The sequence below is a fragment of the Rattus norvegicus genome, chromosome 19 (assembly GCF_036323735.1).
Source record: "Rattus norvegicus strain BN/NHsdMcwi chromosome 19, GRCr8, whole genome shotgun sequence".
NCBI classification, from domain to species: Eukaryota; Metazoa; Chordata; class Mammalia; order Rodentia; family Muridae; genus Rattus; species Rattus norvegicus.
The window spans coordinates 27,218,547-27,230,296 of NC_086037.1; the positions used below are offsets into that span (position 1 = coordinate 27,218,547).

Below are 11,750 nucleotides of genomic sequence, written 5' to 3' on the forward strand. Positions count from 1 at the left end.
ATTAGGTCTTACCTCAGAGGCCTTTACTCCAGAAAACTGAAAATCTATTTGATATTGGTATTTTCTAGACAGATAACAATTACCAACATAAACACAGATCTGGGAAGGTACATGGATAATTCTCAGAAGAAAATAGATACAGTCAGTATAGTTTGCCCCTCCAAAAATTAAAAAGCGAAATCTCAGGCCATATGGCTTTAATGCAGAATCCTATCAGACTTTTAATGAAGACCTAATAACAGTAGTGCTTCAATTATTCCACTATATTGAAAGAGAAGGAACAATGTCAAACTCCTTCTCTGAGGCCATAATCAACCTGGTGTCTAAACCACACAAGGAGCTCCCTACAGAGAGTGTAAGCCAGCCAGGGTGCCAGGGTGAGTGCTCATGGTGGGAGAGACTAGGAGAGGTGCTGTGGCCTTGGTGTGTACAGGCTTAGGGCTGGGGCAGGGTGCCTGGTGAGTGTCTGTGGCCACTTGAGCTGGGTCCCAGTGGGTGCCCAGGGAGGTCACAGGCCAGTTGTGCATCTTCTACCTGTCTGCGGGGCTTCTGGCCCAGCCAAGCACAGCCTTCATCCTGGACATCCACAAGGACAATGAAATCAGGAAATGGGGGGATCCCCTGAGACTCTCTGGCTTCTTTCGCCCTCCACTTGCAGTTGCAGCCAGAGGAAAAGCAGCTGTGAGTTCCCCAACTCTTCCCTACCACTCAGGTCTCCATGCTTTCCCACTCCAGAGAGAAGGAGGGCAGGGCGAGCTCTGCTGCTGCCTGTTCCATGCACCCAAAGCCTATCTTGTGGCTGGAGGTCACTGCTTGCCCCTGACCCTGCCCCTGACCATGAACTTGCCCCTCCCCCTACTCCTGACCCTGCCCCTGCCCTAGGCACCTAGGGGAAGTGAGGAGAGCCTGAGGGACAGACCCCAGGTCAGGACCCCCAGAGGCTTGTGTCTCCCTTTTCCTAGAAGTGTTATCCTCAATTCTCCACACTGGGTTTCATTTGCCAGGAACTGGTAGTTGGAGGGCTTTGCTGAGCCTGGGGTAGTGGTGGTACTTATGATTGAGGGAAGTCTTTCAGGGAGATGGAGGCCTTTCTCAAACTCTCTGAAATCAGTTACCCTCCCTGGTTTGAGAGCCCTGGGAAAGTTGGGAAGCCACTTTTCCCTGTCTTGTGTGACTTTACCTGCAGGGTGGGCTCTCCTGCAGGAGACACTTTCACAGGCTTCTTTAAAAGCACCTTTTCCTCAGATCCAGATCAGCTGTGAAAACAGGCTTCTCCATGTCAGGGTGAGAGCTCCCCCTCCCAGCTCAGAGCTACAACTCCTTAGGATCCTCCAGTCACAATGCTGGGTGGGTCCCATGGAGGAGTTAGAGCAAAGTGCCCCTTCTGAGAGTTGACTTCTGAGAAGAACAGACCTGAGAGAACAAAGTGCATCCCAGGGGAGAAAAGAGGCCTGAATGATTTTAAATTGGAGAAAAACCCCATATCCACCATCTAACAACCTTAGGGTTTGTGCATGTGTGGACTTCAGAACCTTAAGGTCAGATTTTCTGACAACAGCTGCTAGGTGAAGCTGAAGTCTACTGTGGGTGGGATTGTCCCAGGCAGGGAGGGGATCTGACTCTGCAGGCCTGGCCAGCTTCTTCATTTTCCTGAAACTAAGTGTTGGTCAGCTGTAAATCTGAAGTGAGAGTTGGTTTTTGTCAACTCAAATGGATGACATTTCAAGTCTCACACATTATGGGAGAGAGACACATATACCCACGGGTGATTTGAACTTACTTCTGTAGAAGTGACTGGGAGCCAACAGAGGGAAAACATTCTCACCTTTAGGATTCTGTCTGTATCAGAGACTACAGGGACTGGCTTCCTGGACAGACATGGCCAAGCAGACACACCGTGTAATGGGGAAAAACTGAGGTAAGAAATGTCCTGGGGACAGTGATTTCAGATTGTGCCTTTACCCAGGAATCTCTGTTGCCATTAAGGCAAGCGGCCTTGGGCCTGCTAACTTGTCACTATGTCAGGGTGTCTCTGCTCTTACACCTGCATCAGGACCGTCTTAGATGAAGGCTTCTCTTTAAAAAAAAATGTATATAATGCAATGTTTCTCAAACTCTGGGCTACGACCACTCACAAAGAATGTATATCAGATACCTTGCACATTATGACTTATAAGAGTAGCAATATTAGTTATGAAGTAGTACTGAAATAATTTTATGGTGGGAGTCATCACAGCATGAAGCACTGTATTACAGGTGTGCAGCACTAGGAGTGTTGAGAAGCACGGCCATAGAATCTGACAGATGGGAGCAGACCAGAAAATATTCCTCCATTCACATAACAATTAAAACCCTAAATGCTCAGATCAAGAAAGAATATTAAAAGGGGTAAGGTATAAATATGCAGTAACAAATGAATTCAGACCTATCTGAATTACACCAGACTTCTCTCTTTTTTTTTTTTTTATTAACTTGAGTATTTCTTATATACATTTCGAGTGTTATTCCCTTTCCCGGTTTCCGGGCAAACATCCTCCTCCCTCCTCCCCTTCTTTATGGGTGTTCCCCTCCCCATCTTCCTCCCCTTGCCGCCCTCCCCCCAACAATCTAGTTCACTGGGGGTTCAGTCTTAGCAGGACCCAGGGCTACCCCTTCCACTGGTGCTCTTACTAGGATATTCATTGCTACCTATGAAGTCAGAGTCCAGGGTCAGTCCATGTATACTCTTTAGGTAGTGGCTTAGTCCCTGGAAGCTCTGGTTGCTTGGCATTCTTGTTCATAAGGGGTCTCGAGCCCCTTCAAGCTCTTCCAGTTCTTTCTCTGATTCCTTCAACGGGGGTCCTATTCTCAATTCAGTGGTTGCTGCTGGCATCCGCCTCTGTGTTTGCTGTATTCTGGCTGTGTCTCTCGGGAAAGATCTACATCCCGCTCCTGTCGGCCTGCACTTCTTTGCTTCATCCATCTTGTCTAATTGGATGGCTGTATATGTATGGGCCACATGTGGGGCAGGCTCTGAATGGGTGTTCCTTCTGTCTCTGTTTTAATCTTTGCCTCTCTATTCCCTGCCAAGGGTATTCTTTTTCCTCATTTAAAGAAGGAGTGAAGCATTCACATTTTGATCATCCGTCTTGAGTTTCATTTGTTCTAGGCATCTAGGGTAATTCAAGCATTTGGGCTAATAGCCACTTATCAATGAGTGCATACCATGTATGTCTTTCTGTGATTGGGTTAGCTTACTCAGGATGATATTTTCCAGTTCCAACCATTTGCCTACGAATTTCATAAAGCCGTTGTTTTTGATAGCTGAGTAATATTCCATTGTGTAGATGTACCACATTTTCTGTATCCATTCCTCTGTTGAAGGGCATCTGGGTTCTTTCCAGCTTCTGGCTATTATAAATAAGGCTGCGATGAACATAGTGGAGCACGTGTCTTTTTTATATGTTGGGGCGTCTTTTGGGTGTATGCCCAAGAGAGGTATACCTGGATCCTCAGGTAGTTCAATGTCCAATTTTCTGAGAAACCTCCAACTGATTTCCAGAATGGTTGTACCAGTCTGCCTCCCACCAACAATGGAGGAGTGTTCCTCTTTCTCTGCATCCTCGCCAGCATCTGCTGTCACCTGAGTTTTTGATCTTACCCATTCTCACTGGTGTGAGGTGAAATCTCAGGGTTGTTTTGATTTGCATTTCCCTTATGACTAAAGATGTTGAACATTTCTTTAGGTTTTTCTCAGCCATTCAGTATTCCTCAGCTGTGAATTCTTTGTTTAGCTCTGAACCCCATTTTTTAATAGGGTTATTTGTCTCCCTGCGGTCTAACTTCTTGAGTTCTTTGTATATTTTGGATATAAGGCCTCTATCTGTTGTAGGATTGGTAAAGATCTTTTCCCAATCTGTTGGTTGCCGTTTTGTCCTAACCACAGTGTCCTTTGTCTTACAGAAGCTTTGCAGTTTTATGAGATCCCATTTGTCGATTCTTGATCTTAGAGCGTAAGCCATTGGTGTTTTGTTCAGGAAATTTTTTCCAGTGCCCATGTGTTCCAGATGCTTCCCTAGTTTTTCTTCTATTAGTTTGAGTGTATTTGGTTTGATGTGGAGGTCCTTGATCCACTTGGACTTAAGCTTTGTACAGGGTGATAAGCATGGATCGATCTGCATTCTTCTACATGTTGACCTCCAGTTGAACCACCACCATTTGCTAAAAATGCTATCTTTTTTCCATTTGATGGTTTTGGCTCCTTTGTCAAAAATCAAAGTGCCCATAAGTGTGTGGTTCATTTCTGGGTCTTCAATTCTGTTCCATTGTTCTATCTGTCTGTCTCTGTACCAATACCATGCAGTTTTTATCACTATTGCTCTGTAATACTGCTTGAGTTCAGGGATAGTGATTCCCCCTGAAGTCCTTTTATTGTTGAGGATAGCTTTAGCTATCCTGGGTTTTTTGCTATTCCAGATGAATTTGCAAATTGTTCTGTCTAACTCTTTGAAGAATCGGATTGGTATTTTGATGGGGATTGCATTGAATCTGTAGATCGCTTTTGGTAAAATGGCCATTTTTCCTATATTAATCCTGCCAATCCATGTGCATGGGAGATCTTTCCATCTTCTGAGGATTTCTTCAATTTCTTTCTTCAGAGTCTTGAAGTTCTTATTGTACAAATCTTTTACTTGCTTGGTTAAAGTCACACCGAGGTACTTTATATTATTTGGGTCTATTATGAAGGGTGTCGTTTCCCTAATTTCTTTCTCGGCTTGTTTCTCTTTTGTGTAGAGGAAGGCTACTGATTTATTTGAGTTAATTTTATACCCAGCCACTTTGCTGAAGTTGTTTATCAGCTTTAGTAGTTCTCTGGTGGAACTTTTGGGATTACATAAATATACTATCATATCATCTGCAAATAGTGATATTTTGACTTCTTCTTTTCCGATCCGTATCCCCTTGACCTCCTTTTGTTGTCTGATTGCTCTGGCTAAAACTTCAAGAACTATATTGAATAAGTAGGGAGAGAGTGGGCAGCCTTGTCTAGTCCCTGATTTTAGTGGGATTGCTTCAAGTTTCTCTCCATTTAGTTTAATGTTAACAACTGGTTTGCTGTATATGGCTTTTACTATGTTTAGGTATGGGCCTTGAATTCCTATTCTTTCCAGGACTTTTATCATGAAGGGGTGTTGAATTTTGTCAAATGCTTTCTCAGCATCTAATGAAATGATCATGTGGTTTTGTTCTTTCAGTTTGTTTATATAATGGATCACGTTGATGGTTTTCCGTATATTAAACCATCCCTGCATGCCTGGGATGAAGCCTACTTGATCATGGTGGATGATTGTTTTGATGTGCTCTTGGATTCAGTTTGCCAGAATTTTATTGAGTATTTTTGCGTCGATATTCATAAGGGAAATTGGTCTGAAGTTCTCTTTCTTTGTTGTGTCTTTGTGTGGTTTAGGTATAAGAGTAATTGTGGCTTCGTAGAAGGTATTCGGAAGTGATCCATCTGTTTCAATTTTGTGGAATAGTTTGGATAATATTGGTATGAGGTCTTCTATGAAGGTTTGATAGAATTCTGCACTAAACCCGTCTGGACCTGGGATCTTTTTGGTTGGGAGACCTTTAATGACTGCTTCTATTTCCTTAGGAGTTATGGGGTTGTTTAACTGGTTTATCTGTTCCTGATTTAACTTCGGTACCTGGTATCTGTCTAGGAAATTGTCCATTTCCTGTAGATTTTGAAGTTTTGTTGAATATAGGTTTTTATAGTAAGATCTGATGATTTTTTGAATTTCCTCTAAATCTGTTGTTATGTCTCCCTTTTCATTTCTGATTTTGATAATTTGGATGCATTCTCTGTGTCCTCTCGTTAGTCTGGCTAAGGGTTTATCTATCTTTTTGATTTTCTCAAAGAACCAACTTTTGGTTCTGTTGATTCTTTCTATGGTCCTTTTTGTTTCTACTTGGCTGATTTCTGCTCTGAGTTTGATTATTTCCTGCCTTCTACTCCTCCTGGGTGTATTTGCTTCTTTTTGTTCTAGAGCTTTTAGGTGTGCTGTCAAGCTGCTGACATATGCTCTTTCCTGTTTCTTTCTGCAGGCACCCAGCGCTATGAGTTTTCCTCTTAGCACAGCTTTCATATTTCCCATAAGTTTGGGTATGTTGTACCTTCATTTACACTAAATTTTAAAAAAGTTTTTAATTTCTTTCTTTATTTCTTCCTTGACCAGGTTATCATTGAGTAGAGCATTGTTCAATTTCCACGTATATGTGGGCATTCTTCCTTGATTGTTATTGAAGAACAGTTTTAGGCCGTGGTGGTCCGATAGCACGCATGGGATTATTTCTATCTTTCTGTACCTGTTGAGGCCCGTTTTTTGACCAATTATATGGTCAATTTTGGAGAAAGTACCATGAGGAGCTGAGAAGAAGGTATATCCTTTTGCTTTAGGATAGAATGTTCTATAAATATCCGTTAAGTCCATTTGGCTCATGACTTCTCTTAGTCTGTCTACATCTCTGTTTAATTTCTGTTTCCATGATCTGTCCATTGATGAGAGTGGGGTGTTGAAATCTCCCACTATTATTGTGTGAGGTGCAATGTGTGTTTTGAGCTTTAGTAAGGTTTGTTTTACATATGTAGGTGCCCTTGTATTTGGGGCATAGATATTTAGGATTGAGAGTTCATCTTGGTGGATTTTTCCTTTGATGAATATGAAGTGTCCTTCCTTATATTTTTTGATGACTTTTAATTGAAAATTGATTTTATTTGATATTAGAATGGCTACTCCAGCTTGCTTCTTCTGACCATTTGCTTGGAAAATTGTTTTCCAGCCTTTCACTCTGAGGTAATGTCTGTCTTTGTCTCTGAGGTGTGTTTCCTGTAGGCAGCAGAATGCAGGGTCCTCGTTGCGTATCCAGTTTGTTAATCTATGTCTTTTTATTGGGGAGTTGAGGCCATTGATGTTGAGAGATATTAAGGAATAGTGATTATTGCTTCCCGTTATATTCATATTTGGATGTGAGGTTATGTTTGTGTGCTTTCATTCTCTTTGTTTGTTGCCAAGACAATTAGTTTCTTGCTTATTCTAGGGTATAGCTTGCCTCCTTATGTTGGGCTTTACCATTTATTATCCTTTGTAGTGCTGGATTTGTAGAAAGATATTGTGTAAATTCGGTTTTGTCATGGAATATCTTGGTTTCTACATCTATGTTAATTGAGAGTTTTGCAGGATACAGTAACCTGGGCTGGCATTTGTGTTCTCTTAGGGTCTGTATGACATCAGTCCAGGATCTTCTGGCCTTCATAGTTTCTGGCGAGAAGTCTGGTGTGATTCTCATAGGTCTGCCTTTATATGTTACTTGACCTTTTTCCCTTACTGCTTTTAATATTCTTTCTTTATTTTGTGCATTTGGTGTTTTGACTATTATGTGACGGGAGGTGTTTCTTTTCTGGTCCAATCTATTTGGAGTTCTGTAGGCTTCTTGTATCCCTATGGGTGTCTCTTTTTTTAGGTTAGGGAAGTTTTCTTCTATGATTTTGTTGAAGATATTTACTGGTCCTTTGAGCTGGGAGTCTTCACTCTCTTCTATACCTATTATCCTTAGGTTTGATCTTCTCATTGAGTCCTGGATTTCCTGTATGTTTTGGACCAGTAGCTTTTTCCGCTTTACATTATCTTTGACAGTTGAGTCAATTATTTCTAAAAATATGGAACGCTTCACTAATTTGCGTGTCATCCTTGCGCAGGGGCCATGCTAATCTTCTCTGTATCGTTCCAATTTTATTATATGTGCTGCCGAAGCGAGCACCAGGATAGACATTCTTTATCAGCAGGTCTCAGGGTAGAACTGGATATGTGACCCTGTTCTACAGCACTGTCCAGAGTGGTAAATGCAGCTTCTGAAGAGGAATGCAGGCCTGGCCTCTAGACCTCCACCTTCCAGGCCTGTCTGGAGAGCCTGATGCCCTGGCAAAAGAGACTCCTTCTCTCCAGAGGAGCACTGCAGTCAAATGACATATCAGTGATGAAAACTATCAGTCCCCAAAGGCATGCCACTGAGCAGAGATAGCCTCAGTCATGCACCTCTGCCCATCCCCAGTTCCTCGTGTCAATAACTCAACCCTTTCATGAACTAGATGGCAATACTTGAGGCAGGATGATCAGTAGTTTACTGGCCAATCTGGGCTCTATGAGACGCTCTCCCTGAAATCAGAGCCAGCAGGAAATTCAGTATGAAAGATCGTTGTAGCCAAGCTCAACAACCCGGTTCAGAGCCTGGGACCCCACACGGTAGGATAAAGTGACTCCCATGCTTTTTCCTCTACCTTCAACACTCATGCTTTGGAATGCACACCCCTACAATGAGATCAATACACATGGAATAAAAATTAAACAGAAAAATTAATGAAGACAATGCAGACAATGTTTTAAAGGATCCTGGGAGTCCTCACTCTGCACTTCCCTTTCCTTTGCCTTGGGAACATCACCTGCACCAGAGGCTGAGACTTCCTGAAAGAGAGAGAGGAGAGATGCACTGTTCATTCCGCTGGAGCTGTGCAAAGACCAGAGCCACCTGTCTTTTCCTGATAGTGGGAGCTGGGCCCAAGTGTGGGCTGCTCCTACTAGAGGAACCACAAGAAGAGGACCACCTTCCTCAAACCTTCCTGGAAGTCAGAGTACGGGCTATGGACTTCCCTCAATCCTCAGAGGACTCTCTTTCAGCGATGGCTCAGAGCCTCTTAGGACAGAGAGGGACCAGAGCTTCCCCCCAAAGCAAGATTCCGGTCTTATCTGACAGGTATGAGGGCTTAGGGATGGGACAGTGGATGTGACAAGTTTACATGTAGCACAGGGGCTAGGTTAATAAAGAAATCAAAGAGGAAAGAAACCTGGAAGATTCCTCATCTGTTCTTTTTTGCTCTATTCGTAGGGATGAGGTGGCAGTGTGGGGTAGAGGACTAGGACACAGCACAGCCTTCTCTGCTCATGGTGAACTTTCTAGGCTGCCTGGTCACTGTGACCAGCATCTTTTCAACTGTGCCATTCTACTACCAAGGCTGACACAACTGGTGCACCATGTAGCAATAGGACTGTACTGACTTAGGCACATTTGGAATCACACAATGATCATGTGTCACAGATGGGTTTCTTTTTTTAGAAAAGGATTAAAACAAAAACTATTTATTTTGTCCATATGAGTGAGTACACTGTCCCTGTTTTCAGACACAACAGTAGAGGGTAGAAGATGAGATTAGAAATGGTTATATGACACAGTGTGGTTGCTGGGAATTGAACTCAGATCCTCTGGAAGAGCAGTCAGTGGTCTTAACCACTGAGCCATCCCTCCAGCCCCAGTATATTGTATTTTCAATGTTGTTTGTTTTATATCTTTACTCACGTATGTCTGTATGGCGTTCTGTGAGTACAGGTACTCATGTGCTTGTGTAAAGGTCAGGGACAACCTGAGCACAGATCCTCACCTTCTACCTCTCGTCCATGGCTGTGTATGCTAGGCTAGCCCTTCCCTCTAATCCTAGAGACTGTCCACTTTAGGCTCCTATCTCCCTGTGGGAAGGGCTGGATGACAGACTCTACTGCATCCAGGTTTATGTGGCTTCTAGGGACCTAAACTGTTGTTGGGCTTGTTCAGATGAAAATAAACACCATTTCACAGCTCTGGCTGGGCCAGGCAGCGCACGGGTCTTTGCTGCTCTTGCAGAAGACTTGAGTTCAGTCTCCAGCACCCAGGTCAGGTGGCTCACAACCACCTGAGACTCCAGGTCCAGGGACTTCCAAGCTCTTCTGGATAAACCTACATGGCAAAAGCAGGGCTGGGAGCTGGAGGCTTCTGGTGTTGGCTTCTCCATGCAGTAGGGGGCAAATCATGGGCATGTGAGGTAACATGGAACCCTGTAATTCTACAAAGTCCAGAAGCTCCTGATTTCCCTCATGGTGCCCTAGAGCCTGTCCACCACACATGGAGGCTTCAGGAACATGGCCTTTTCCTGACCTGTGTGCACTCTGCATCCTCACTCTCTACCCCCTGCTTTTCGGGGTTGGAAGTCTCAGGTGTAGGAGGCGCCTACCATAGGCCTCTTCTCTCAGCATTTCAGCATTTTACCCACTTGACCTTCACCGAGCATCCTTTGCTCTACACAGTTACCTCAGCCTGTGACCCTCATCCTCCAGACTCTTGTGAAGCAAACACCCATGGGTGTGCAGCTCTCATAGTTAGCCAGGCTAAAGGGTAAGGCAGCAAATCCTTCATGAACTCTACAGCTCCTGAGGCCTAGGAAAATGTCTATACCGGGGCTAAATTCATGCTGCCCTGTAAGACTACATTTTTCCTTTAAACAGAAGGATGTGTGGTGGTGGTGGCACAGGCCTTTGATCCTAACACTTGGGAGGCAGAGGCAGACAGATTTCTGAATTCAAGGCAGCTTCCTCTACAGAGCTAATTCCAGGTCAGCTACACAAAAAACAACACTGTCTCCAAGAGTAAAACAAAAAGAGAAAGAGAGAAAGAAAGAAAGAAGGAAAGAAAGAAAGAAAGAAAGAAAGAAAGAAAGAAGTGAAAGAAAGAAAGGAAGGAAGGATTCATGTTTTGTATACAATGAGATGCCTACCTGTCTATACCTGAACCACCATGTTAACTATAACTCTTGTCACATCTGTATTAATTCAAATACTGAAGGCCAAATGGTTAAATCTTAATGACTATACAATTGGGGGGTGGTGCTGAAGAGATGGTTGGTTTAGTGGCTAAGAGCATAAGACCAAGGTTCAGTTCCCAGTGTCCACATGGTGGCTCCTATTAACCTGTAATTGCAATTCTAGGGAATCAGTCTGTACTTCACGGGCACCACACATACCACATGGTGCACAAGCATTTATTAGGTGAAACACTCAGGCCCATAAAAATAAGTAAATAAAATATATGGTTAACAGACACTGTGATTCAGGAAGTTCTTAGTGACTTTGGTTATCATTTCTCTCTCCCAGAGACCTGTCTTCCTCATGCTCAGCCTCCCTGGCTTCTAGGACATTTCCTAGCTCTATGGAGCATGAAGTACTCAACACCATAAGCCAAGCATTGCAAAGCCATCTGCACCTTCACTGCTACACCTTCTCCATGGCTGTGTCTAAAGGGAGAGACTTGGAATCTCACAGATGCAAGGCCAAACCTGTTGGGCTATGTGAGCCCAGCCACCCAATAGTCAGATCTACTCCTGTCCTTGGCTATGGCATGAGGCTCTTAAGACAAATTAATCTGAAGGATCTCAACAGCTATGCTGTTAGACCTCTCATTGCTCTGCCCGACCTACAAGCTCCTTTACTGGCTCAAATTCACACCTGAACTCCTCTCCTGCCTCAGCCACCATCAGCTCTTCTACTCCTCTCCACCTGTGCTCTGTATAATCCACACTAAGGTGGACGTTAACCTCTTGTGGACCTCCAGATGTATGCTTGTGATTACTCTTCATTGGCTTTTTTGTATAGGTAGGCAGGTTCTTCTAGTCTCATGCAGAACACTGCTCACACATTTTGGATCTTACAACACCCTCTTGATTGAGAATCCTGACTAATGACTGACTGAGCCTTCCATCCCTGAAGCCACCCTCTGTGTCCCAGTACAAGATGAGAATCCCCACCCTAACCCCTGGTGTCCACTTTCATCTCAGAAGCTAGACTCTGCACTGCCCATTACCTTTTGGTTCTCTGCATCTAATTCTGTTAAATAGTTCCTCTCTTCTTTAA

General features: G+C 43.7%; 1 non-coding gene across 1 annotated transcript; it reads right to left on the bottom strand.

The window, feature by feature from the left end:
- Positions 1-7,693: 7,693 nt before the first annotated feature.
- LOC134483696 (U6 spliceosomal RNA) lies at positions 7,694-7,800 on the bottom strand. Its single transcript, XR_010060580.1, has one exon. It is a non-coding gene; the product is annotated as a U6 spliceosomal RNA (small nuclear RNA).
- Between the last annotated feature and the right edge of the window lie 3,950 nt (positions 7,801-11,750).